General features: G+C 43.4%; 1 protein-coding gene across 1 annotated transcript in view; it reads left to right on the top strand.

Moving 5' to 3' along the window:
• Window positions 1-27,368, top strand: part of LOC124798823 (monocarboxylate transporter 12-like) — a 661,199-nt gene that overhangs the window by 490,327 nt on the left and 143,504 nt on the right. The window lies entirely within an intron of this gene.

Below are 27,368 nucleotides of genomic sequence, written 5' to 3'. Positions count from 1 at the left end.
TCCAGCAGAGGACGGACAAGTAGGCTGTCTCTTTAGTGGGTTTGTCGCATCTTCTAAGTGTTCTGCCAACAAAGCACAGTCTTTGTTTCGCCTTCCCCACAATATTATCTATGTGGTATTTCCAATTTAAGTTGCTCGTAATTGTAATTCCTAGGTATTTAGTCGAATTGACAGCTCTTAGATTTGTACGATTTATCGTATACCCAAAATTTATCGCATTTCTTTTAGTACCCATGTGGATGACCTCACACTTTTCTTTGTTTAGTGCCAATTGCCACTTTTCGCACCATACAGAAATTTTCTCTAGATCATTTTGTAATTGGAATTGATCGTCTGATGATTTTACTAGACGGTAAATTACAGCATCATCTGTAAACAATCTAAGGGGCTGCTCAGATTATCACCTAGGTCAATTATGTAAATCAGGAAGAGCAGAGGGCCTATGACACTTCCTTGCGGAACGCCAGATATCACTTCTGTTCTACTCGACGATTTACCGTCTATCACTAGTAACAGTGACCTCTCTGAGAGGAAATCACGAATCCAGTCACACAACTGAGACGATACTGCATATTCACGGAATTTGATTAATAGTCGCTTGTGAGGAACGGTATCAAAAGCCTTCTGGAAATCTAGGAATATGGAATTGATCTGAGATCCCTTGTCGACAGCACTCATTACTTCATGGGAATAAAGAGCTATCTGTGTTGCACAAGAACGATATTTTCTGAATCAGTTGGTTATGTATCAATAAGTCATTTTCTTCAAGGTGATTCATAATCTTCGAGTACAGTATATGCTCCAAAATCCTACTGCAAATTGAGGTCAGTGATATGGGTCTATAATTCAATGGGTTACTCCTATTTCCTTTCTTGAATATTGATGTGATCTGTGCCACCTTCCAGTCTTTAGGAACAGACCTTTCGTCAAGTGAGCAGTTGTATATGATTGCTAAGAAAGGGGCTATTGTGTCTGCATACTCTGAAAGGAACCTGATTGGTATACCATCTCGACCGAAAGACTTGCCTTTCTTAAGTGATTTGAGTTGTTTCGCAACTCCTAAGATATCTACGTTTATGTCACTCATGCTAATAGCTGATTTGGATTCGAATTCTGGAATATTTACTTCGTCTTCTATCGTGAAGGAATTACGGAAAATTGTATTTAACTCCACTTTAGTGACACCATCTTCGGTAACATTCCCACAGCTATTGTGCAGTGACGGTATTCATTGTTTTTTGCCACTGGTGTACTTTACGTACGACCAGAATCTCTTTGGATTTTCTGGCATATTTTGAGACAATGTTCAGATACAGCTGTCCTAGAAGCACCTAATCGTCAACTACTATGCAGTCAGCATCGCTTCCGTTTCGTAGGTTAGATGCTCAAAACACACACACACACACACACACACACACACACACGAACCACTTGCACCAATTATACGAGGGTTTTTTTCTGAAAGTAGGATGGTTTCATTTAGGATTCCTACACATCGTATTATTCCCCGCTCTTTTAGCCACGAAACCCTATTTTTCAATCTCTCTTTTTTTTTTTAATTCTCTGTTCAATTTGACGGCCTTACGCCACCGTACTGGGAGGGCTTGTACACCTGAACGTTACCACTCTACTTGTCGACGTCAGACCAAACGTCTTGCTGCATGAATAACCTCCGTATCATCCGTACTGCTTTCGTGGAGTGCATCCTTCATTACGCCAAACAGACAGAAGCAGGAAAATCAGGGATCCGGGCTGTGTGATGGCTGAGGAAGAACAGGCCAGTGAAGTACTGTGAGCTCCTCTTGGATGCGCAAATTTGTGTGGGACAGCCGGCCGGGGTGGCTGAGTGGTTCTAGGCGCTACAGTCTGGAACCGCGCGACCGCTACGGTCGCAGGTTCGAATCCTGCCTCGGGCATGGATGTGTGTGATGTCCTTAGGTTAGTTAGGTTTAAGTAGTTCTAAGTTCTAGGGGACTGATGACCTCAAAAGTTAAGTCCCATAGTGCTCAGAGCCATTTGAACCATTTTTTTTGTGTGGGACATTGCATTGTCATGGAGAAGGAGAAGTTTGATTGCGATCCGTCGTGCATCTCTAACGAGAGTGTCCGCACGTTCCAGTATAGCAGGAGTCACAGCTGTGAACCATCGATCACCTCGAAAGTGAGTGTTCAACCGTTCCACCAGTGCAGGAGTCACCCCCGTGTTCGGCCGGCTGGCACACTGGATATCGGACAGGTTTGCTCGACTTGGTGGAGATGATGACAGACGCTTCACCCGACGACATAACGTGCTTTTGTTCATTGCCAGGTCTTCGTAGACATTGTTGAAGCTCATATGAATATCTGGGATACACTGATTTTCCACCAAATGAAATTCAATGGCAGCTCTTTGCTTGGAACGCACCTCCGTTGCAAGCGCCATTTTGAACGCTACGTATAGCGCTACCATCTATCGGAACTTCATGAAACTATAGGGACTGAAGTGAGAATATTCTGCAATGTCCCACGATAAATTAAACATTTTAAACCGAAATTGGTGGAGAAAAAAAAGTGATACGTATCAAACCAAACCTCCCTCCTAGATTTGTCATACAAACATAGAAATAAACTGACTTGTTTCACATAACGTAAAAAGCTGTACTCGTAATAAATGAAAAAAATTGTCCCATTCAAAAGTATTTTATGAGCTTGACTAACCCAAAACCCAGGCGATCATTGTAGGCAAAACCACCCCTTCCTTCCGCCTCCTTGATTTCTATCTCACCGTCTATGGCCGTCCCATCGCCCTCACTCCCACCCTTAAGTACCTTGGCGTCACCCTTGATCGTCGCCTCTCCTGGACTCCCCATCTCCAGACAATCCAAGCCAAGACATGTTCCCGCCTCCGTCTCCTCAAGCTCCTTTCCGGCCGTACGTGGGGTCTGGACCCCTCCACCATCCTCCACACCTATAAATCCCTCATCCGCCCTATCCTTTGTTATGCCCATCCAGCATGGATCTCCGCTCCCCCTACCTTTTATCAATCCCTCCAAATCCTTGAACGCCATGCTCTCCGCCTCGCCTATAGCATCCGTCTCCCCTCCCCCACGTGGATCCTCTACGATCTCATCCCCTTCCCCCACCTCCTCCTTTTCCTTGAAAGGATATGGATCCTGTACACCTCCCGCAAACTCGATCCTCCTCACCCGCTCGTCTCCCCGATCCTCTCCCACCCCCGCCCGCTGCCACGCCTGTATTCACACGTCCCACCCGGTCTCCACCTCTCCACCCTCCTTACCCTCTCCCACGGTGGCTTCCGCCAGCTCCCCCTCCCTGATGATGCCCTCCTCCCTTCCATCTACCCCTCCTACCAACTTTGATCCTCCCGCCCTCCTCCTGTACTTACTCCTCCGTGCACCCTCCCTCCCTCCTCTCCCTTTTCCCTCCCTCCTCCTTTTCTCCCCCCCTCCTCCCCCGGGCCTCCCCTCCCCTGTTCCTCTCCTCCTGCCCCCGACTCCTCAGCCATTGGCATCCTTTTTCTCCCCTCTCCCCCACCTCCCCCTTCTACCCCTCTTGGCAGGTCCCCGGACTCGCACACATTACGTGGACATTCGCGCGCCGGAGGTCGCCGCCATCAGTGTTTTGTGTGTTTAGTGTTTAGTGTTCACCGTCCCCTCCATCGTTCGCCAGTGCCATCATCATCTTCAGTGGTTGTGCGTCGTCTCATCAGCTACCAGTGTGGATTATCGACGAGTGTGAACGGCTCCGTGATTGTCTCTATGTGTCTCCTGTTTTATTGCCCACCGCTCTGTGACTTATGTGTCTTCTCACTGTTTTTGCTGCTTGTGTCTTCTATGGCTGAAGAGCAGCGTAGTGTGCTGCTGACAGCCTGCCTGTTGTACAGGTTTTAAAATAACAATAAAGTAAAAAAAAAACTTGACTAACGTACCTTGGCCTCACCACTGACCATCACCTCACCTGGATCCCTCATCTCCGCTGTATCCAATCCAAAGCCCACAACCGCCTCTGACTGAGCAAAACTCCTCTCTGGCCGGATATGGAGGATGAAACCCTCTACCATACTCCACACCTACAAATCCTTAATCCGTCCCATCCGCTGTAATGCCAGTCCCGCCTGGCTATCTGACCCCCCCCCCAAATTCTGTAAGTCCCTCCAAATCCCTGAGAGCCATGCACTCCGCCTCACCTTCCGTATACGTCTCCCGTCCCCCACACGGAGCCTCTACAACCTGATTCCTTTCCCCCATCTGCTCCTATTCCTTGAACATATCTGTATACTCTACACCTCCTGCCACATTGATCTCCCTCATCTCATGTTTGCTCCTCTCCTCTCCAACTCCCGCCCTCTAGCGCGCCTTCACTGTTGTTGTGTCCTCCCCCCCCCCTTCATCTCCTTTCCCGAGGTGGCCTCCGTCAACTCCCGCTCCTGGATGATGCCCTCTCTCCCTCCATTTATCCCTCCCATCAACTCTGATCCTCACCTCCCATCCATTCCTCTGTCCTTTCACTGGGCTCCCTCTTCCCCCCCCCCTTCCATCCTGTTTTTTTCCCCACCTACCCTCTCTCTGCCTCCCTTCTCCCCCTCCCCCATGAGTCCTTTTGTATCCTCCTCCTCTGCCTTTCCCCACTCCCTCTCGCGTCTGCCCAGCTCCCCCCTCTTACGGGTCCTCATCCTCCGTCGGCTCCTTCCCCCCTCCCCCCACTTCGTTTTTTCCTCTCCTTCCCCCCTTTTCGTTCCCATCATATGTCCAGGTTCCCCCCCCGTCTGCCCTTGGCTGTGGTGTGTCATATTTGTGCCAACTTTTTAGTGCAGTGTTCAAGTGAGTGTTCAGTGTTGTGCGTCTTTCCAAAGTGTTGCGAGCAGAAATCATGCTGTAGCTGGGTGTGGTTTTAATATCTCTTGCGAACAGAAACCAGACTGTCGTCATGTTTTTTTGTCTGTCTATTATTTTACCTGTCTGCTTCCTGTGTACTTTATTAGCATCACCAACCCTTTGTTTTATGTTTTAAGTTCCACAATTTTCCGCCATTTTACCATTTAAGTCACCGACTTTATCTCCTGCTTTTATTATTTATCATCTTCATTTTTTTAAAACAAATTCTGTAATCTGAAGAGTGGCGTACTAAGCTGCTACCAGCCCACCCCCTTCGGGGGGGAATCGAAATTCAATAAAGGAAAAAAAATGGATAACAGACACGGATGCAACAATTTCCCATCTATCGCTACTAACAGGATCAATTTACACTTCCTCTGTTACTCATTGAAGCCATTTCTTCTCTGACTGGTTTTTGCGCAGATGTCTCTGCTTAATTACACTTTCAAGAAGCTCTTCTTTGCGTATTACAAGCATCTACAGAGGTTTTAATATCCTTCTACAACACTTTATTTAAATGCACCCATTCAGTCTGCCGAAAACAGTATCCAAGCACGCTGTGTATCAACGACTACGTAGTATCTGTGTGAAAAAGTTCTGAAATGTCAGGAAAAAGCCTTAGGCCGTTTTTTACAAACGAATATTTGCACATTTCGTTCAACAAACCTCTCCTTTTCTTGTTTTGCTGGACCACTGAGTCTTCCACTGACCAAACAGGATATTAGTAAGTAATAGCTGAAATAATGTATGTTACAAAGGTGAGAAAACAGTGGTTACTTCTTAAATGATTCCAGATCTTCAGTATATACAAAGGAAATAAAATAATCTGTCATTTAGACTACAGTTATTTGTTTATTTGATTATTAATCGCTATAACACATAGAAAACGATCAAAATGCTAAAATATAACATAGTGTTCGATGACAAATGTACATCCGCGACTAGTTGAGGGCTGAAGGTGTGTCGTCTGTTAACTCTTGGAGCATTCCGGGACTGTCTGCTGAGAGTATGCTTTGACCAGGTGCCCTTCGCAGCCATAGGCGGGGAAATGAAGAATCCCCGTTATTCATTAGGCCCCAGTCCCTGACATGGTCTCGTAAGTCTGCTGAATCCTTATGATTTAAGCGAGAAGCTTTGATATCTTGAAGATTATTTGGTTCCGAAATCATTAATCTGCCACGTGAAAAGTCACATTTAACTACGGAAGTGTATTATCATTCGTGCAAATTCACTTTACCGTATTAAGAGAAGCAGTGCAATGTTTTGCCAAGTGGCTACCGACAGCCCTAAACAGCATTAAGATCAATTAGCGTTTTGTTTCCCATTTTGTTCAAGAAGATAAAAGTACACACGGAAAATAATTTTCAGGTTGGCTGAGTACAAAGTCTGGAGGATCAACGTTCAGATTCCTGTGTACAGAACCTGAGGTTGGATCAAAAAAATGGTTCAAATGGCTCTGAGCACTATGGGACTTAACATCTGTGGTCATCAGTCCCCTAGAACTTAGAACTACTTAAACCTAACTAACCTAAGGACATCACACACATCCATGCCCGAGGCAGTATTCGAACCTACGACCGTAGCGGTCACGCGGGAGGTTGGATCCTTCAACAGGAAACGTTTCAAACCTTGCCTCATTACTTACCAATAGAATTCATTCTCAGAATCTGGTGCAGACTACTCATTCAGCTGAAGCTAGGGAGACAATGAGATGAGTCTAAAATGAGTCGAAACGTAGCATTGTGTCCATGGCAGTACGTTATTCCGGCGATATGCATCCCAGTTTCTCCGCAACAGGCACCGAATACAAGGCGAGAACTGAAGGAACATCGAACAAAGTTTGCATGATTGAGAGCTCTGGCCTCCCCTTAGGTTACGATATTGCCAGGAGGGGCACGTGGTCACAAAAACGTCTGTTGATTCACTGTGAACACAGAATTTTCAGCTATAATCCCTGTAACAGATGAAGACGGCAAGGAAAAAGCAATAAATTTCGGAAGTAAATTGCGTACTGCGACCGACAAACCACTAATATCTGTGCCAAAGCTAAATACAGCATCATCAATAGTTGCGTGGCTTAACACGAGGAATTCGAAGAATGTAATTTCATTTGATACAATTTCTGTGATAGACCACAACAATATTCAGAAATTCCTCCTTTTTCATTCATTTGGGATGCTAGGGCGCGACACTGTCAATACAGTTCAACCATTGTTTCTTCCATGTATCACAGTGTAACCCTGCAAAGGTAATTTAGTTAGTTAATGCTCGCAGTACATTCTAAGATGACAAAAATAATTCCCGAAGCATGTAGCGACAAATATGGTTCAGTGCTAACGGATCACGTCTAATTTACAATATTGCGGTGACTACTGTTCGGTAGTTGTTCGATAAAATCAGTGGCAAAACGAAGAGGAAACTTTTCTTGTCACCATAGCTTCGTTGTGAGTAATTCGTCTAGGAGAGTAGCAAAGGAAAGGTTTATCGACGTAACGGTAAAAGCAGGTCGGCTCGATGAAGCGCTCATTTATCAAAGTGCTGCACGCACACACTAGCTGTCTTATTGTTCGATAAGTGACCATCGCCATTCCGGCTAACCGTCTCTTACAGCTGACCTGACAATCGAAGCAAATGAGTATTTTAAATTTTTACGCTTGGTTCAAATTCAGGACGGGAAATAGGTTTACACGAGAGCTCTATACTATTAAGGAGGAGCGAGGTCATTAGAGTACTAGCCGAGTTCGATATTCCGAGGCCAATTAGGCAGGAGAGAGAGAGAGAGAGAGAGAGAGAGAGAAGAAAATTAGCATGATCGAACAGGTATTTAAATCATGCTACTTTTGAAAGTGAACACTGTGTCTTACCCACCACGTCACTTCGCTTTCAAAAGAAATTCTCGCGAACGGAAAAAGGTTCAGCAGTATTTTTTTTTTTTTTTTCATAGGTGGAGTTACAGAGATTCTTTGTGACAGAACGTTTATTCTACGAGGGTCGTTCAATAAGTAATGACCCACATGTTGTTCAAAAAGCCATTAATATACACATGCTGTTGATGCTTCACATTTGATGTTTGTTCTGTGCGCCGATGAAGTTTCGAACCCATCTGGCAGATGGCTGAGCCGTAGTACAGCGTCGAAATGGCCTCTAGATACGACTCAGGTTACACGCACCGTGCTTTTATTGGATTCTTGTGTGCAGAAAAAGAAACTGTGGTGAACATCCATAAACGTTTGTGTACAGTGTATGGCGATGCTGAAGTAGATAGGAGTACAGTTGGGCGATGGGTAAAGAAAGTTTAATGGTTCAAATGGCTCTAAGGTCATCAGTCCCCTAGACTTAAAATTACTTACAGGTCAACTACTTTTCCCTAAAATTTTCCAATAACCGATGTCGACCATTCTCCTTCTCCACCACAGTGCCCACATGCTCGTTCCACCTCATATCGCTCTGGAACGTTACGCCCAGATATTTAAACGACTTGACTGTGTTAAGCAGGACACCAGTAATACTGCATCCGAACATTACAGATTTGATCTTCCTACTCGTACACATTAACTTGCATCTTTCCACATTTAGGACTAGCTACCATTCATCACACCAATTGGAAATTTTGTCTAGGTCGTCTTTTATCTTCCAACAGTCATACGACTTCGACACCTTACCGAACACCACGCCATCATCAGCAGACGACTACAGATTGATTCCCATCCTGTCCGCCAAATCATTTATATGTATAGAGAGCAACAGCGGTCCTATCACACTTCCCTGCACTTGTCGGGTCTAGTGAAGCAGGGGATACAACCCGTCGGCTTTGACCAATGACGTCATACATTAGTCATAGATAGTAATGTCTTCACTTCGAGGCATAGATAATAAAACAGTTCTGTGCTCCGGATAATACATTAAAATAATTATTCGTAATTATATTGAGGTAATTTGCAGTATTATTTTGTTATTGTAGAACAATATTTAGTGACTTCTTTTCGTTATAGGAATGGATTTGTCTGTTTTTGGGTATGTAATTTTCGTTACTGTCTGTCTAGACGAGCTTCGGTTGTTCCTCGATATTTCCGTGTGGTAAGTTCGCTTTTCTATTTGCTTCTTTCACTGTATTTCACTATTTTGACATATTTCACTGTTTTATTCCGTCAATATGTGTATTTTCGTGTTGTGTAGTACGTAATAGAAATTTCTCAACTGTCGATCTTCTTTCGTTTCAGCACTAGTATGAGTACGACACTTTCGAATGTGTACTTGCTATATTACAGGCGAAACCCCCTACACAACTAAAATTTGTATCCCGTCCTTCACTTCGCCTTTACACTGACAACACAACTAAAATTTTGTATCCCGTCCTTCACTTCGCCTCTACACTGACACTATGTCAATTGGCGAGCAAGATACAAATGTTGCGTATAGCTATACAGCTCAAGTAACGAATGGGATACTATTAGCGTACAAGGCAACAAGAAAACTGTACCCCATAATGAAGTATGGGATACAAATTGTACATGTGTCGTCTTCTTGTCTCCGTGTAGTTCAATTCAGGTACAGGTTGCAAATGTAAGGTACGTCTATTTCCAGCTTTTCGTTACTAGTGTACATATATAGAGCTCAACGGAAGTCTGGTATACATATATTACATACGTAGGTCCTTCTGTCATCACTAGTAGTGATATGTACATAAGAAAAGACTGTTCGTAATAGCGGAGACGAAATAAACAACACATCTACAATTTGTATCCCGTGTTCCATTTAGGGTTTACTGAAGCGGAGGATACATCGTTCAAGTGAAGAACAGGACAGTAATGCTAGTGAAAACGAAGAAATCGACTTACAACAAACTCGTATTCCGTACTGTACTTAAGCAACACACTTCGAATGAGCTTTTAATTTGTATCGGGTATTTCATTTACAAGTGAAGCAGGGGATACATAGTTCAAGTGAACAACAGGACAGCAATGCTAGTTTAAACTAAGAAATCGACGTACGCTGAACTTGTATCCTGTACTGCACTTAAGCAATATAGTTCGAAAGAGTTTCCAGAGACAACTGACATACATGTGACGTGATGTATTCTCTGCTAGTAATATATTTCATTCATTTCTTTCCATTGTATTTTGCGGAGAAATAATAAGTACAAGTACTCGATATCGTTAACGTGAAAATACAACTGGCCCTTATATATGTGAAGTACAGTTTTTCTCTCTTGCATTCCTTTGTTTCTGAACATTCTTCTCAGCTCTTTCATCTTTGTAATACATGCTCTCTGGCCAATTCTGACGTCATTGGTCAAAGCCGACGGGTTGTATCCCCTGCTAAACTAGACCCGCCTTGTCTCTGATGAACACTCGCCCGATGCCAACATACTGGGTTCTATTACTGAAGTCTTCGAGTCGCTCACATATCTGTGAACTTATTCCATGTTCTCGTACCTTTGTTAATAGCCCTCAATGGTAGAAGCAGAACTACAGAGCAGCATATTATTTATGATAGCAGTACTGCACTGCTATGCACTCGCGCAAGTTGATGATGACGCTAACATGCTCGATACGGCGTATTCTTTGCATTTCTGCAGTTGCTGTAGCCAGGCAACAGTATACAGGGTGGTCCATTGATACTGACCGGGACAAATATCTCACGGAATAAGCATCAAACGAAAAAAAAACTACAAAGAACGAAACTTGTCTAGCTTGAAGGGGGAAACGCAGATGGCGCTATGGTTGACCCGTTAGATGGCGCTGCCATAGGTCAAACGGCTATCAACATCGTTTTCTCAAATAGGAATCCCAATTTTTTATTACGTATTCGTTTAGTTCGTAAAGAAATATGAATGTTTTTGTTGGACCACTTTTTTCGCTTTGTGATAGATGGCGCTGTAATAGTCACAAACGTATAAGTACGTGGTATCAAGTAACATTCCATAAGTGTGGACGGTATTTGCTTCGTGATACATTACCCGTGTTAAAATGGACCGTTTACCAATTGCGGAAAAGGTCGATATCGTGTTGATGTATGGCTATTGTGATCAAAATGCCCAACAGGCGTGTACTTTGTATGCTGTCCGTTATCCTGGACGATATCATCGAAGTGTCCGGACCGTTCGCCGGACAGTTACGTTATTTAAGGAAACAGGAAGTGTTCAGCCACATGTGAAACGTCAACCACGACCTGCAACAAATGATGATGCCCAAGTAGGTGTTTTAGCTGCTGTCGCGGCTAATCCGCACATCAGTAGCAGACAAATTGCGCGAGAATCGGGAATCTCAAAAATGTCGGTGTTGAGAATGCTACATCAACATCGATTGCACCCGTACCATATTTCTATCAACCAGGAATTGCATGGCGACATCTTTGAACGTCGTGTACATTTCTGCCACTGGGCACAAGACAAATTACGGGACGATGACAGATTTTTTGCACGCTTTCTATTTGGCGACGATGCGTCATTCACCAACAGCGGTAACGTAAACCGGCATAATATGCACTACTGGCCAACGGAAAATCCCGATGGCTGCCACAAGTGGAACATCAGTGACCTTGGCGGGTTAATGTATGGTGCGGCATTATGGGAGGAAGGATAATTGGCCCCCATTTCATCGATGGCAATGTAAATGGTGCAATGTAGGCTGATTTCCTACGAAATGTTCTACCGATGGTACTACTAGATGTTTCACTGCGTGACAGAATGGTGATGTACTTCCAACATGATGGATGTCCGGCACATAGCTCACGTGCGGTTGAAGCGGTATTGAATATTATATTTCATGACAGGTGGATTGGTTGTCGAAGCACCATGCCATGCCCCGCACGTTCACCGGATCTGAAGTCCCCGGATTTTTTTCTGTGGGGAAAGCTGAAGGATATTTGCTATCGTGATCCACCAATAACGCCTGACAACATGCGTCAGCGCATTGTCAGTGCATGTGCTAACATTACGGAAGGTGAGCTACTCTCTGTTGAGAGGAATGTCGTTACACGTATTGCCAAATGCATTGAGGTTGACGGACATCATTTTGAGCATTTATTGCATTAATGTGGTATTTACAGGTAATCACGCTGTAACAGCATACGTTCTCAGAAATAAGTTCACAAAGGTACATGTGTCACAACGCAGTTGATATCCGTTTGACCTATGGCAGCGTCATCTAGCGGGCCAACCATAGCGCCATCTGGTGTCCCCCTTCAAGCTAGACAAGTTTCGTTCTTTTTAGTTTTTCGTTTGACGCTTATTTCGTTAGATATTTGGCCCGGTCACGATCAATGGTCCACCCTGTATACATGGGGGGGGGGGGGGGGGGGAGGTTAGATTCATGGTGAGTTTCGGGGCAGAAACAGATGGATTTATTTCTGTTTCAGGCCACGTGAGAATACCTCAGTTAGTTCCGGCACCCTTAGGGACAAGCATTGCCCTTGGTTGGTTTATAACAGACCTCGAAAATAAAGCGTGTTTTCAAACAGAGTTCTTTCGCAAGGTTGGAGCTTGACTATCCGTAGTGTGTCCAGATCCACGGGTCACAGAGCGTAGGGGTTTTGCTGAGTACCTACGTGTTAAGCCCGTGGGCCTGCGGCTTGTCGCTAAGTACCTCTTTCCTCCTCAGAGGCTTACTCGTTAATTACACGAGTGGCGTGGCGCTCCCACACGCGGTGCATACCTCACAAAAGTGGCGGGCGCTTCTCCGGCGCACCTCTGTGGCGCTCAAATTGCACTGCAGCCACCAAGCTCTTACTGCGAGAGGCGTTTCGCTATTCCGCTCTGACAGGAAATTCATATCTGTATTCCAGACAAAAAGCTTCAGAACAAGAAGAGCTGCGCTACTGTAACATATCTATTAGGCCTGCTCTAAAGTGAGGTGATTCTAATACGAATACCTTCATTGGTCCCATATACGTCGTGTGACTAGGGCCTCCCGTCGGGTAGACCGTTCGCCGGATGCAAGTCTTTCGATTTGACGCAACTTCGGCGACTTGCGCGTCGATGGGGATGAAATGATGATGATTAGGACAACACAACACCCAGTTCCTGAGCGGAGAATATCTCCGACCCAGCCGGGAATCGAACCCGGGCCCTTAGCATTGACATTCTGTTGCGCTGAACGTTCAGCTACCGGGGGCGGACATTGGTCCCATAGAAAGTTAAAAAATTCAATTTTTTCTTGTATTCTTATCTGAGGTCAAAACGTGATTCGTCTGAAGAACAAAAACATCATAATTGTTCCATCATAAAGTAATATGATAAATTATCTACCTGTTTCTAATTTATTTTTATAAATACGAAAGTTAGAAATATAATAGTGACAAATACGAGGGTCGTCCACAAAGTAAATTCCGTTTCTGTTTCCATCCGCGGCAGCGCTACGACCGCAGTTCCGAGTATGCACTCAAGGAGAAAAAAATGGTTCAAATGGCTCTGAGCACTATGGGACTTAACTTCTGAGGTCATCAGTCCCCTAGAACTTAGAACAACTTAAACCTAACTAACCTAAGGACATCACACACACCCATGCCCGAGGCAGGATTCGAACTTGCTACCGTAGCGGTCGCGCGGTTCCAGACTGTAGCGCCTAGAACCGCTCGTCCACCCCGGCCGGCTCACTCAAGGAGAAGACATGTATACCATTTTCAGATCGCTGCTGCCGACGGGTGCTTTGTAGCGCTTCTTTATAATGTCAGCCGTAATTGAAAATGACGCCGCGTGTGAAATCAGATCTGTGATTCGTTTTCTAAATGCAAAGAAAGTTGAACCAAAGAAAATTCATCGGCAAATCTACGAGCTTTACGGACAAAATGCTATGAGTGATTCAACGGTTAGAAGATGGGTCAGACTGTTCAATGAAGGACGTGATCAAGTGCACGATGGAGAACGAAGTGGACGCCCGTCTGTGGTTACTGAAGTTCATACAAGAGAAGATTTAGCACAAGTCCTAGCGACTTCCATCTTTCCTTGCACCTAAAATCTGTCCTTGGTGGTCAACACTTCAACGATCATGACGAGCTGAAAGAACATGTTGCCACACAGTTGAATACACAGGCGTCAACCTTCTATGAAGAAGGCATACAAAAACTTGTGCCACGCTGTGACAAGTGCCTACAAAATTTCGGAAGCTACGAAGGAAAATAGTTTAACAGTTGTAGATTTTTGTACAATAAATATTTTTTTCTGTATCTGTACACGTTTGTTTTATATAACCAAACGGAACTTACTTTGTGGACTTACCTCGTATTTAATTACAATTTATACATAATAAAGACGTGTCATAAACTTATAGTATCCTTCAAAATAGTCACCAGTATTGTCTATAACCCACTGCCAGCGATGTGAAAGAAGTACAAGGTGACAATTAGTGAACTATATGAAATAAAATCGTCATAACTTCTGAACGGTTTGCATTAGGACGTTCAAACTGCACGGTTGGCAGCGGGCCATGAATTAGTGTGCGCAGTTTGGTTTGGTTCAGCGACGAAGCCCACTTTCATTAGGATAGTCTCGTCAATAAGCAAAACTGACGGATTTGGGGACTGAGAATCCCCATTTCGCGATCGAGAAGTCTCTTCACCCTCAACGGGTGACTGTGTGTTATGCAGTGCCCAGTCATGGAATAATCGGTGCGATATTCCTTGATGGCGTAGTGACTACCGAATGGTACGTAAATGTTCTGGAAGATGATTTCATTTCCATTATCCAAAGTAACGCTGATTTCGAGAAGATGTGGTTCATGCAAGACCGAGCTCCACCCCATCGAAGCAGGAGAGTGTTTGATGTCCTGGAGGAACACTTTGGGGACCGCATTCTGGCTCTGGGGATCCTAGACGCCATTGGCGTGGACCTCATTTGGCCGCCATATTTTCTGGATCTGAATACATGCGACTCCATTTTGTGGGGTTATATTAAGGTGTCCACCAATAACCCCAGAACCATTGCTGAGCTTAAAAAGCCATTCAGGAGGTCATGGACAGCATCGATGTTCCGACACTTTAGCGGGTCATGCAGAATTTTTCTATTCGTCTGCGCCACATCATCGTCAAGGATGGGAGGCAAGGCGAACATGTCATAATGGTTCAAATGGCTCTGAGCACTATGGGACTTAACTTATGAGGTCATAAGTCCCCTAGAACTTAGAACTACTTAAACCTAACTAACCTAAGGACATCACACACATCCATGCCCGAGGCAGGATTCGAACCTGCGACCGTAGCGGTCGCGCGGTTCCAGACTGTAGCGCCTAGAACCGTTCGGCCACTCCGGCCGGCGAACATGTCATAACCTAAATCCGAATATCTGTAGTGACGTTTATTTTGTATCCCGCCTGGAACGTGCGGGTGGGTCTGCTCCTGTGATCTGCAAAACAGGCCGAATGAAGGAAGCGAGTAGGAGCAAGAGAGGTAAAGCACTTCGGTACTGCGTGTAAATTTAAAGATGTTAACATGTTAATAAATGGTTACAAAACTTTGCGATGATGAGCACGTAGGTGCGAAGCCGTATTCCCGTTGTAAGTAGTACAAAGTCTCAATAGCAAGCCAACACACTCTGAAGTTGAAGCGATGTATCCAGGCCGTCTGCTCTTGATGAAATGGGCTCAATGTGGAGCGGCGCTCGTTGAGCTCAACAGCACCGGCTAGAGGGCGCTGTTGTCGGCATAGTTTGTCCGCTATCGTAGTGCCAACCTACGAGCGTGAACCTACGTTGTGGCATCGGAACTATCGATACCACAGTTTACATGTTGAATAAAGTATATGCACGCCGTAGTTTGTAACTAATTTACGTTTTTTCACATAGTTCAATAACTGTCGCCCTGTAGACACCCTTAGCAGTGACAGTTGCGTTGATAGTTTGATTGGAGAGGTCTGCCGCCCGACAAATCCCTGTAGTATTTCTGAAGCGAATGCTATGATGTGCTGACTCAAGCTGAAGTCACAGTGGCTTGAGACCGGGGAGTATGATGGCTGACACAGCACTTTCCAGCCCGATCGACCAAACAAATCAGCCACAATTTGCACCACAAGCGCCAGAACATTGTCCTGCAAAATATGGGCCGTTAGTGCAAGAAGTGTCGTCACTTCTTCCTCTAAGCTGTTCATTTTTGGAACACTGTTTGCGACCAGCTTAGAGAAAGAAGCCGCAACACTTTCTGCCAGGGCCGCCCATTATTTTGCAGGACAATACTCGTGTGCATACGGCGTAAGTTGTGACCGATTTATTCGAGCGACGGGGCTGTGAAGTGCTTTACCACCTACCACATTCCCCGGACTTAACCCCTTGTAACTTCAACTTGATTTGTCATTTGAAAGAAGCACTTCACGGCATTCGCTTCAGAACTGTTACAGAGAATCGTCGGGAAGCAGACCGCTCCACTTGAACTACCAACACAACTGGCACTGCTAAGGGTATGCTACGACATTCACATCGATGCAACGGGTTATCCACAATGCTGAAGGACAGTAAAACTGAAGGACAGTAAAACTTTGAAACATGCATGTATTTTGTATAGGTTGTAAATAAATGGTTGCCACTATTAAAGTTCCATTTATAATTCGTTGTATAGATACATATATATGCGACATCTCCTCCTATGGTTCTTGACAGAAACTTGATGTACATATTACTTGTTATCTGGACAAAAACAATGTTGGAATAAGAAGCATAAATGGTTCAAATGGCTCTGAGCACTATGGGACTTAACATCTGAGGTCTTCAGTCCCCTAGAACTTAGAACTACTTAAACCTAACTAACCTAAGGACATCGTACACATTTATGCCTGAGGCAGGATTCGAACCTGCGACCGTAGTAGCAGCGCGGTTCCGGACTGAAGCGTCTAGAACCGCTCGGCCACAGCGACCGGCGAATAAGAAGCATCTACCTCCTTTAGTGGTGGAGGTGGGATGAAAAGGGCCTTCTGAAGCCATTTCAACCAATTTCTTATATTTTCTTCTTTATATAAAAGGCAATGTCCTGACTAACTGGCTTATCATCGCCCAGCCCAAACCGCTAAGGACAGATACTTAAAATTTGGAGATGGTGTGGATCTTATACCGTAGACGTCTTTTACGAACGGATTTTTCGAAATTCCTACCCTAAGGGGGTGAAATAGGTGAAGAAGTTTCTTTTCTTCAAAAAAAATCTCTATTAAGGCAATTTTGAAGCTAGACCTACGAAAATTGGTATTTGGTTTCTCGGCCAGAAATAAAAAAAATACATATTTATACAGGGTTATTACAAATGATTGAAGCGATTTCACAGCTCTACAATAACTATATTATTTGAGATATTTTCACAATGCTTTGCACACACATACAAAAACTCAAAAAGTTTTTTTAGGCATTCACAAATGTTCGATATGTGCCCCTTTAGTGATTCGGCAGACATCAAGCCGATAATCAAGTTCCTCCCACACTCGGCACAGCATGTCCCCATCAATGAGTTCGAAAGCATCGTTGATGCGAGCTCGCAGTTCTGGCACGTTTCCTGGTAGAGGAGGTTTAAACACTGAATCTTTCACATAACCCCACAGAAAGAAATTGCATGGGGTTAAGTCGGGAGAGCGTGGAGGCCATGACATGAATTGCTGATCATGATCTCCACCACGACCGATCCATCGGTTTTCCAATCTCCTGTTTAAGAAATGCCGAACATCACGATGGAAGTGCGGTGGAGCACCATCCTGTTGAAAGATGAAGTCGGCGCTGTCGGTCTCCAGTTGTGGCATGATCCAATTTTCCAGCATGTCCAGATACACGTGTCCTGTAACGTTTTTTTCGCAGAAGAAAAAGGGGCCGTAAACCTTAAACCGTGAGATTGCACAAAACACGTTAACTTTTGGTGATTGCGAATTTGCTGCACGAATGCGTGAGGATTCTCTGCCGCCCAGATTCGCACATTGTGTCTGTCCACTTCACCATTAAGAAAAAATGTTGCTTCATCACTGAAAACAAGTTTCGCACTGAACGCATCCCCTTCCATGAGCTGTTGCAACCACGCCGAAAATTCAAAGCGTTTGACATTGTCATCGGGTGTCAGGGCTTGTAGAAATTGTAAACGGTAGGGCTTCTGCTTTAGCCTTTTCCGTAAGATTTTCCAAGCCGTCGGCTGTGGTACGTTTAGCTCCCTGCTTGCTTTATTTGTCGACTTCCGCGGGCTACGCGTGAAACTTGCCCGCACGCGTTCAACCGTTTCTTCGCTCACTGCAGGCCGACCCGTTGATTTCCCCTTACAGAGGCATCCAGAAGCTTTAATCTGCGCATACCATCGCCGAATGGAGTTAGCATTTGGTGGATCTTTGTTGAACTTCGTCCTGAAGTGTCGTTGCACCGTTATGACTGACTGATGTGAGTGCATTTCAAGCACGACATACGCTTTCTCTGCTCCTGTCGCCATTTTGTCTCACTGCGCTCTCGAGCGCTCTGGGGGCAGAAACCTGAAGTGCGGCTTCAGCCGAACAAAACTTTATGACTTTTTCTACATATTTGTAGTGTGTCGTCACCATATGTCAATGAATGGAGCTACAGTGAATTTATGAAATCGCTTCAATCATTTGTAATAGCCCTGTATATGAAGGTAGTATGTGTTCCCGAAAGAACAGATACCGTTGATGACCGAGCAGCTTCTCTAGAATGAAATGATAATTAAATCGACACCCTAGCTGCAAACAGGCGTTGATATACGTCATTGGGGACATGGTGAAAATGTGTGCACACATTGCCAGATCGATCGCAGCGTGGTCAGTCTCACTATTTTTCTCAAAGCATGTGCAGATTCGATGATGTAACTATAATACCTACATGGGGCTCACAGTAACACTACACAGTTTGGTAGAAGTTTCAGCAAAATAGAAAAACCGTTACAGTCAATTACCGATGTTAATATTTGGTTGCGAGATGTAACTTGATGAGTAGAAGAATATTAAAATCGATCTTCAAAAACTGAAAACACAGGCTATGAATGTGTACTACCGTAAACGTTTTTCTTGCTAGTCACATTTTGCCTTATAAGGTCATCATAACATGAATAATTAATATTGTAGAGCTTTTACAATTCCTGGTTTTCATTCACAAAAAGTAACGACTGCCTTACAGTTGTGATTCATCTATGGTAGAAAAATCAACAATGTAAAGAATTCTTGTTTTATTCTACTGTATCGTGAGAACGTTTTCAATTGTACAAACAGCAACAGCGTTAACATGTACCTTGTTTAAATGAAGGCAACTCTTAAATATATACCATTACCCGTTCACGTATTGTGAGAAATACTCTACATGTAATGTACGCATAATATCTCTCTGAAGTGGTACTCCGAAATTAAAAAAAAAATGAATGTCAACTATGGTAAACTGAAAAATTTGCCGTAATACACATTTCTGTTGTTATAAAATTAAATTTGTTTTTGTTAAAATATTTGTTCTAGGTATGTGCTATTTATCACACAAAAATATGTTAGCAATAAGTGTATAACACAATAACACTACAGAACAGGATTTAATTCTTAATTTTAGCACACAGTTCCCGATAATATATTAACAATGACATAATTATTTTGATATTTAATTTTGATTAGCCTCACATTCTTTTAAAGGGCCTGACATAATCATTGATAAAGAAGTGCTTACTTAGCAAGCTCCATTTACCGCCTACTGCTCAGATGAAAAACGGCATATTCTCTGCAAGACACTAGAAATTAGATGTTTGACTCATGAAACACGTGAGACGTCTTAAAGCATTAAAATATGCTTTTTTTCGGAAGCTATTCAACGATAGACACAACTGTGAGGGGATTACCTCAAAGGAGGGGCCTTATTGCAATATACGCTATTTTAAATTTATGGTTCTTTCATCTTTGCCAACGTTTTTATCCGCTCTACAAATGAGGTTAGCCGGATAGATATTTAAGCTCTGCCCAAAGGCACATTCGAAGCAGCAGCTCCGGCAGACGCGGTAAAAACTGCTGTGTGCCGAAAGCGAAAAGGCCAGATGGGAAAATGTTATTACGAGGCCCAGAGAATCACAGATGAAACATGTGTCGCAAGCGTAAGAGCAGTTCACAGGGGAATAGTACACGACGGATTAAAAAAGGAATACAAGGCAAAAACTGTGTTATAAAAAGAAATTCACAATTTTCACGAAGACAAACCCTTCAGTTTCTGTTTCTCGCTTCTTTTTTCCTTCACATCGTCGAATTCATGTTTCCGTGACATCACCGCATTGCAGAAGCACTACCTTCTTTCTTTTGTGATATACGATTGTTTTTTCGTGCTCTCTTGTGAATATATTCTAAGTCGTCAATTTACAGTTAACTTATAGAACTTGACTTCATATGTCTTCTTTAACCTGTATCGAATAAGCAAACTCGAAAATATGTAGCCTGTTATACTCGATCTCTGTGTGGAAATATTGATATTGGAGATAACTAAAATAGAAATGATGTGTAGCTTTGCAGCTGTATAAAATTAATGATGACATTCGAAACTGAAATCGCTCCGAAATTCCTCATTTCTTACTGGTAATAGTGGCGAAAGAAAGAATTTAAGGCCCACTGAGGACAACCCTGTATATATTAAATACCTGTAATATGTGTTGAAGAAGTAACTGGAACCCACCATCAACTATTTATACGACAGATTGCTCAAAGTTGTGTTCCATACAGGTAAGAAAGTCATCTTGCTTTCTTTTACCTTAAATCACCATTGCTTTTAGCAGTCAATCTTTGGCTATGCTCTGGCTTTAAAGAGAGAAAACGCAGCAAACCACAGTTTCTTTTGATCAGGGCTTGGGAGAGTAATAGACCTACAACTGTTAGGTATATTAATTAAGACATGGTCTCTGTTTCTTGAATAGAACGAATTTGTTGGTAAGATAACTTAAAATTTCTCAATACAGATCTAAAAATGGTCCAAATGGCTCTGAGCACTATGGGACGTAACATCTGAGGTCATCAGTCCGCTAGAACTCAGAACTACTTAAACCTAACTAACCTAAGGACATCACACACATCCATGCCCGAGACAGTATTCGAACCTGCGACCGTAGCAGTCGCGCGGTTCCGGACTGAAGCGCCTAGAAGCGCTCGGCTACCGCGGCCAGCCAATGTTATTGTTTCGGAGAATAGTTCCCTGAAATCTTTCTTCCCGAATGTGTTCTGGCTCCTCAGCACATCGTCTCAAGGCCATAGGAACTCCTCATCCGTAGACCAGGTCCGTTCTTTCGTACAAATAATAAATAAATTCTGGGAACAAAGGAAACTCACTTGGAGCAAGATGCAGGTACCGTCTCGGCGAATCGTTGATTTGTGATTGTGGCAGCAGAAATCACCAACCTTCCCGAGTTCACTATGTAGTAACTGCACTGAATGGCTCCGGGAGATTTGCTAAATAATAACCGAGTGTGGTGCTCCCACCCTGATTCAACTCATCTTTAAAATCATCTCAGCGTACTATAGCCACCATAATACAACCATTACCACGTTGGAACACGTGAGGCAATACTGATCCTACGACTTATCTTAGAAGAAAGATTAAGGAAAGGCAAACCTACGTTCCTAGCATTTGTAGACTTAGAGAAAGTTTTGACCATGTTGACTGGAATACTCTCTTTCAGATTCTGAAGGTGGCAGGGGTAAAATACAGGGAGTGAAAGGCTATTTAAATTTGTACAGAAATCAGATGGCAGTTAAAAGAGTCGAAGGACATGAAAGGGAAGCAGTGGTTCGGAAGGGAGTGAGACAGGGTTGTAGGCTCCCGCTGATGCTATTCAATCTGTATATTGAAAGAAAAGTTCGGAGTAGGTATTAAAATCCATGGAGAAGAAATAAAAACTTTGAGGTTCGCCGATGACATTGTAATTCTGTCAGAGACAGCAAAGGACTTGGAAGACCAGCTGAACGGAATGGACATTGTCTTGAAAGGAGGGTATAAGATGAACATCATCAAAAGCAAAACGAGGATAATGGAATGTAGTCGAATTAAGTCGGGTGATGCTGCGGGAATTAGATTAGGAAATGAGGCACTTAAAGTAGTAAAGGAGTTTTGCTATTTGGGGAGAAAAATAACTGATGATGGTCGAAGTAGAAAGGATATAAAATGTAGACTGGCAATGGCAAGGAAAGCGTTTCTGAAGAAGAGAAAATTGTTAACATCGAGTATAGATTTAAGTGTCAGGAAGTCATTTCTGAAAGTATTTTTATGGAGTGTAGCCATGTATGGAAGTGAAACATGGACGATAAATAGTTTGGACAAGAAGAGAATAGAAGCTTTCGAAATGTGGTGCTACAGAAGAATGCTGAAGATTAGATGGGTATATCACATAACTAATGAGGAGGTACTGAATAGGATTGGGGAGGAGTTTGTGGCACAACTTGACTAGAAGAAGGGATCGGTTGGTAGGACGTGTTCTGAGGCATCAAAGGATCACCAATGAAGTATTGGAGGGCAGCGTGGAGGGTAAAAATCGTAGTGGGAGACCAAGAGATGAATACACTAAGCAGATTCAGAAGGATGTATGCTGCAGTAGGTACTGGGAGATGAAGAAGCTTGCACAGGATGCAGTAGCATGGAGAGCTGCATCAAACCAGTCTCAGGACTGAAGACCACAACAACAACGACAAACAACCACGTTGAGCCATATCGTTCTTAGTAACTGTAAAATTCAGTACATATCCCATAAATACAGTTTGACCTTGCAAAACTGCTTGCGAATCCAAATTGCTGTCGCGCGGGCGGCTACGGGCGGAATTCGACTCACAGAGCAGCCCAGAGGTGCCTCGCACAGCTCCTGAGGGCTTCAACACCAAGAAGAATCTCTTCTCTGGTATTAACAAGATCAATGTGTAGTTTTTTGTTTTTGTTTTTTGAGACGGGTTCCTTATTCTAACTGCGATCATACATAGTCAAATCACCAATAATTTTAAGGTTTTTTCATGAAAGATCACCTTAAAACTAAATGCCAACAAACTCTGCCCCATTTTTTTACGGTGATTCAATGCCCTATGACCCAAAGCATTGTCTACGAAAAATATGAAGCACCAATGTCTCTGTTGAACACTTCGTTGATTTGAAATGTGAGACAAGCAATCACTTTCTACTATTAAAACTATCCAGATCCAACTTCTCTTTAAAATCGCCACTGCGTACTACAGCTTCATTGTCCGGCAATTACAATGTTGAGTTCCATCATTCTTAGTAATTGTAAATTCAAGACACATACCACAAACACTGATGCAACTACAATACTTACATGGAACACACAATAACATTACCCAGTTTTGCAGAAATTCTAGCAAAATAAGAAAACTGTTATCATCAATTACCAATGTTAATAATTGGCTCCAGGAAGTAAGTTGCTCCGTAGAAAAATATTCAAATCAACCTACAAAAACTGAAAACGTAATGTATGAATATTTTGCACTAGAAATGGTTTTCGTGTTAGTCGGAGTTTGGCTTACAAGGCCTCTCTGTCTCGAACAGAACGAATTTGTTGGGAAGACAAGTTAAAGCTTCTGCAATACAGACCTATTCAGGTTATTCTTTTGGAGAATAGTACTCTGGATTCTTTCTTCCTGAATGTGTTCTGGTACCTCGGCATATTTCCTCACGGTCACAGGAACTCCTCATTCTTTCGTTGAAATAATAAATAAATTCTGGGAACAAAGGAAACTCACTTGGAGCAAGATGAAGGTACCGTCACGGTGAATCGTTGGACTGTGACGGGGCCCGCAGTTTACAGACATCACCAACCCTGCAGATTTCACGATGTTGTAACTGCACTGAATGGCTCCGGGAGAGTTTAGTGATGATTTGTTAAATAATAATCGTGTGCGGTGGCGCAGTGGTAAGGCACTGATACCGCATTCGTGAGGACGAGGTTTCAGATCTCTGTCCTGCCACCCAGGTGTAGGTTCTCTGTGGTTTCCCTAAATCGCTTAAGGCAAATTTCGGGATGGTTCTTTTGAAAACATCACGGGCGATTTCCTACCTCAGCGTTCCCCAATCGGATCCTGCGCTCCGTCTCTACTGACTTTGCCGTCGACGGGACAGTAAAAACTAATCTATCTTTCTTCCTTTTTCCTTTTTTTTAAGTAAGAGCACAACCTATTTCATCCACCAAGTCTGCAGGACTGAATTAGTACTTCATAGTGTGAAATAGTATCTTGCTATGTCGATGCTTTAAAATGTTAACATGAATAATAGCTGTAGTTCGTTTACAACAAATCCGTCGCCGTCGTTACACACATCTGTATAAAAAACTCTTAAAGCCCTTGGGCAAAAATTACAATGAGATAGTGGTGACAGAGCATACACTTTGTGAGGAGAAAGGCACTAAAAAATATCACCCAGTTCCAAATTGAGATCCCCATACGAAACATGTCATGAAATGTAATAGACCTGTATCCGCACTGTACTAGCAAAAAATACGCGACATCTTTCCGTCTCAGTATGGCACATTTGCCACACGGAAATAAATTTTTTTACTGCACTCTAAGGCAAAAAAAAAGACGCACATGTGCAGACAAACAGTTCGAAGCTGGACTCAGCAGATTTATATAAATTTTAGTTATGAAGCTACAAACATTCAAAGTTTTAGATGTGGTAGCAACATACTTTTCGTACCAGGTCGTATCTGGTGGTGGCGTTCCAAAACATCCCAAAGGTGTTCTATAGGATTGAGATCAGGTTTCCGTGCTGGCCAGTCCATTACAGGAATGTTACTGTCGTGTAACCACTCTGCCACAAGCGTTGCATTATGAGCAGATGTTCGATCGTGATGAAAGATGCAGTCGCCTTCCCCTAATTGCTCTTCAACAGTGGGAAGCAAGAAGGTGCTTAAAACATCAATGTAAGCCTGTACTGTGATGGTCCAACGCAAAACAACATGGGGTGCAAGCCCCCTCCATGAAAACCAAGACCACGCCATAACAACACCGCCTCCGAATTTTTCTGTTGGCACTACACACACTGGCAGATGACGTTCACAGGGCATTTTCCATACCCACACACTGCCATCGGATCGCCTACATTGTGTACCGTGATTCATCACTCAACACAACGTTTTTCCACTGTTCAATTGTCCACTGTTTACGCTCCTTACACCAAGCGAGGTGTCGTTTGGAATTTACTGGCGTGATGTGCGGCTTATGAGCAGACTACGAAATCGAAGTATTCTTACCTCACGCCTAACTGTCATGGTACTTGCAGTCGTTCCTGATGCAGTTTGGAAGTCCTCTGTGATGGTCTGGATAGATGTCTGCCAATTACACATTACGACCCTCAACTGTCGGCGGTCTCTGTCAGTCAACAGACGAGGTCGGCCTGTACTCATTTGTGCCGTACGTGTCCCTTCACGTTTTCACTTCACTATCACATCGGAAACAGTGGGCCTAGGGTTGTTTAGGAATGTGGGAATCTCGAGTACAGACGTATGACACAAGTGACACCGAATGACCTGACCACGTTCGAAGTCGGTGAGTTCCGCGGAGCGCCCCATTCTGCTCTCTCACGATGTCTGATGACTCCTGAGGTCACTGATATGGAGTACCTGGCAGTGAGTGGCAGCACAATGCACCTAATATATGAAAAACGTGTGTTTTGGATGTGTCCGGATACTTTTGATCACGTAGTGTATGTGCTGACTGAAGCGACGAATGAAAGATTGTACCAAGGCCGGGGCTTGTACCCGGGCTCCTGTTCACTAGGCAGATGCGCTGACAACTACGACATCCTAGCACAGTGGCTTCGCATAGCTCCACGGACTACCCTACCACACCTCTCTCCTGAATCCAAATTCCCATTCACGCGTCAGGCAACTTGGTATTCTTCCTAAACTCGAACAACATTCCAGAGGCTCTCCAACTGTCTTGCAATAGCACCTCAGAATAAAAGCAAGTCTTCTGGTCCAGACTGTATACCGATTAGGTTCCTTTCCGAGTATGCTGATGCATTAGCTCCATACTTAACAAACATATACAACCGTTCGCTCGACGAAAGGTCTGTACCCAAAGACTGGAAAGTTTAACAGGTCACGCCAATATTCAAGAAAGGTAGTAGGAGTGATCCACTAAATTACAGGCCCATATCGTTAACGTAGATATGCAGCAGGATTTTAGGACATTATGAATTACCTCGAAGGAAGCTGTCTATTGACACGCAGTCAACATGGGTTTAGAAAACATCGTTCCTGTGAAACACAATTGACTCTTTATTCACAACAAGTGCTGAGTGCTATTGACAAGGCATTTCAGATCGATTCAGTATTCCTGGATTTCCGGAAGGGTTTCGACACTGTACCACACAAGCGGCTCGCAGTGAAATTGCGTGCTTACGGAATATCGCCTCTGTTATGTGACTGGATTTGTGATTTCCTGTCAGAGAGGTCACACTTCGAAGTAATTGACGGAAAGTCATCGAGTAAAACAGAAGTGATTTCAGGCGTTCAACAAGGTAGTGTTATAGGCCCTTTGCTGTTCCTTATCTATATAAACGATTTGGGAGACAATCTGAGCAGCCGTCTTCGGTTGTCTGCAGATGATGCTGTCGTTTATCGAGTAATAAAGTCATCAGAAGATCAAAACAAACTGCAAAACGATTTAGAAAAAAATATCTGAATGGTGCGAAAAGTGGCATTTGACCCTAAATAACGAAAAGTGTGAGGTCATCCACATTAGTGCTAAAAGGAACTCGTTAAACTTCGGTTACACGATAAATCAGTCTAATCCAAAAGTCGTAAATTCAATTAAATACCTAGGTATTACAATTACGAACAACTTAAATTGGAAAGAACACATACAAAATGTTGTGGGGAAGCTAACCAAAGGCTGCGTTTTATTGGCAGGACACTTAGAAAATGTAACGGAGCTACTAAGGAGACTGCCTACACTACGCTTGTCCTCTTTTAGAATAATGCTGCGGTGTGAGATCCTTACCAGATAGGACTGACGGAGTACATCTAAAAAGTTCAAAGAAAGACAGCACGTTTTGTATTATCGCGAAAAATTGGAGAGTGTGTCACAGAAATGATACAGGATTTGGGCTGGAAATTATTAATGAAAGGCGTTTTTCGTTGCGACTGAATCTTCTCACGAAATTCCAATCACCAACTTTCTCCTCCGAATGAGAAAATATTTTGTTGACACCGACCTACATCATAGAGAGGAACGACTGAAGCGACGAATGAAAATGTGCCAGGGTGGCGTAATGGTTATCACATTTGCCTGATGAGCAGACATGGAATCCCAGCGTTGGTAAAAATTTTAATTCGCTCTTTCAGTCTGCATATATACACCATAGACGTTTGAGACTTGAAAAGGTCTTTGGAACCACATAGATTTATTTAATTTTTTTAAATTATGTAAGTCTGCAGGCTTTTGTGGCCGTTGTCACTGAAGTTAAAATCTTCTGGGTTATTAGGCCGCGTAATGTTTCTTCTAAAATGTTCGACGTTTCCACGTCTCTACTGGGACCTTCCTCAGGATCTTCAGGATCTTTTGGTGTCCACTACTGCTAGAACACTCATGT

This window comes from Schistocerca piceifrons, chromosome 5 (genome assembly GCF_021461385.2).
Source record: "Schistocerca piceifrons isolate TAMUIC-IGC-003096 chromosome 5, iqSchPice1.1, whole genome shotgun sequence".
Classification (NCBI taxonomy): domain Eukaryota; kingdom Metazoa; phylum Arthropoda; class Insecta; order Orthoptera; family Acrididae; genus Schistocerca; species Schistocerca piceifrons.
Note: the sequence above shows the minus strand (reverse complement) of the source record. Positions and strands in the feature narration are given on the sequence as shown.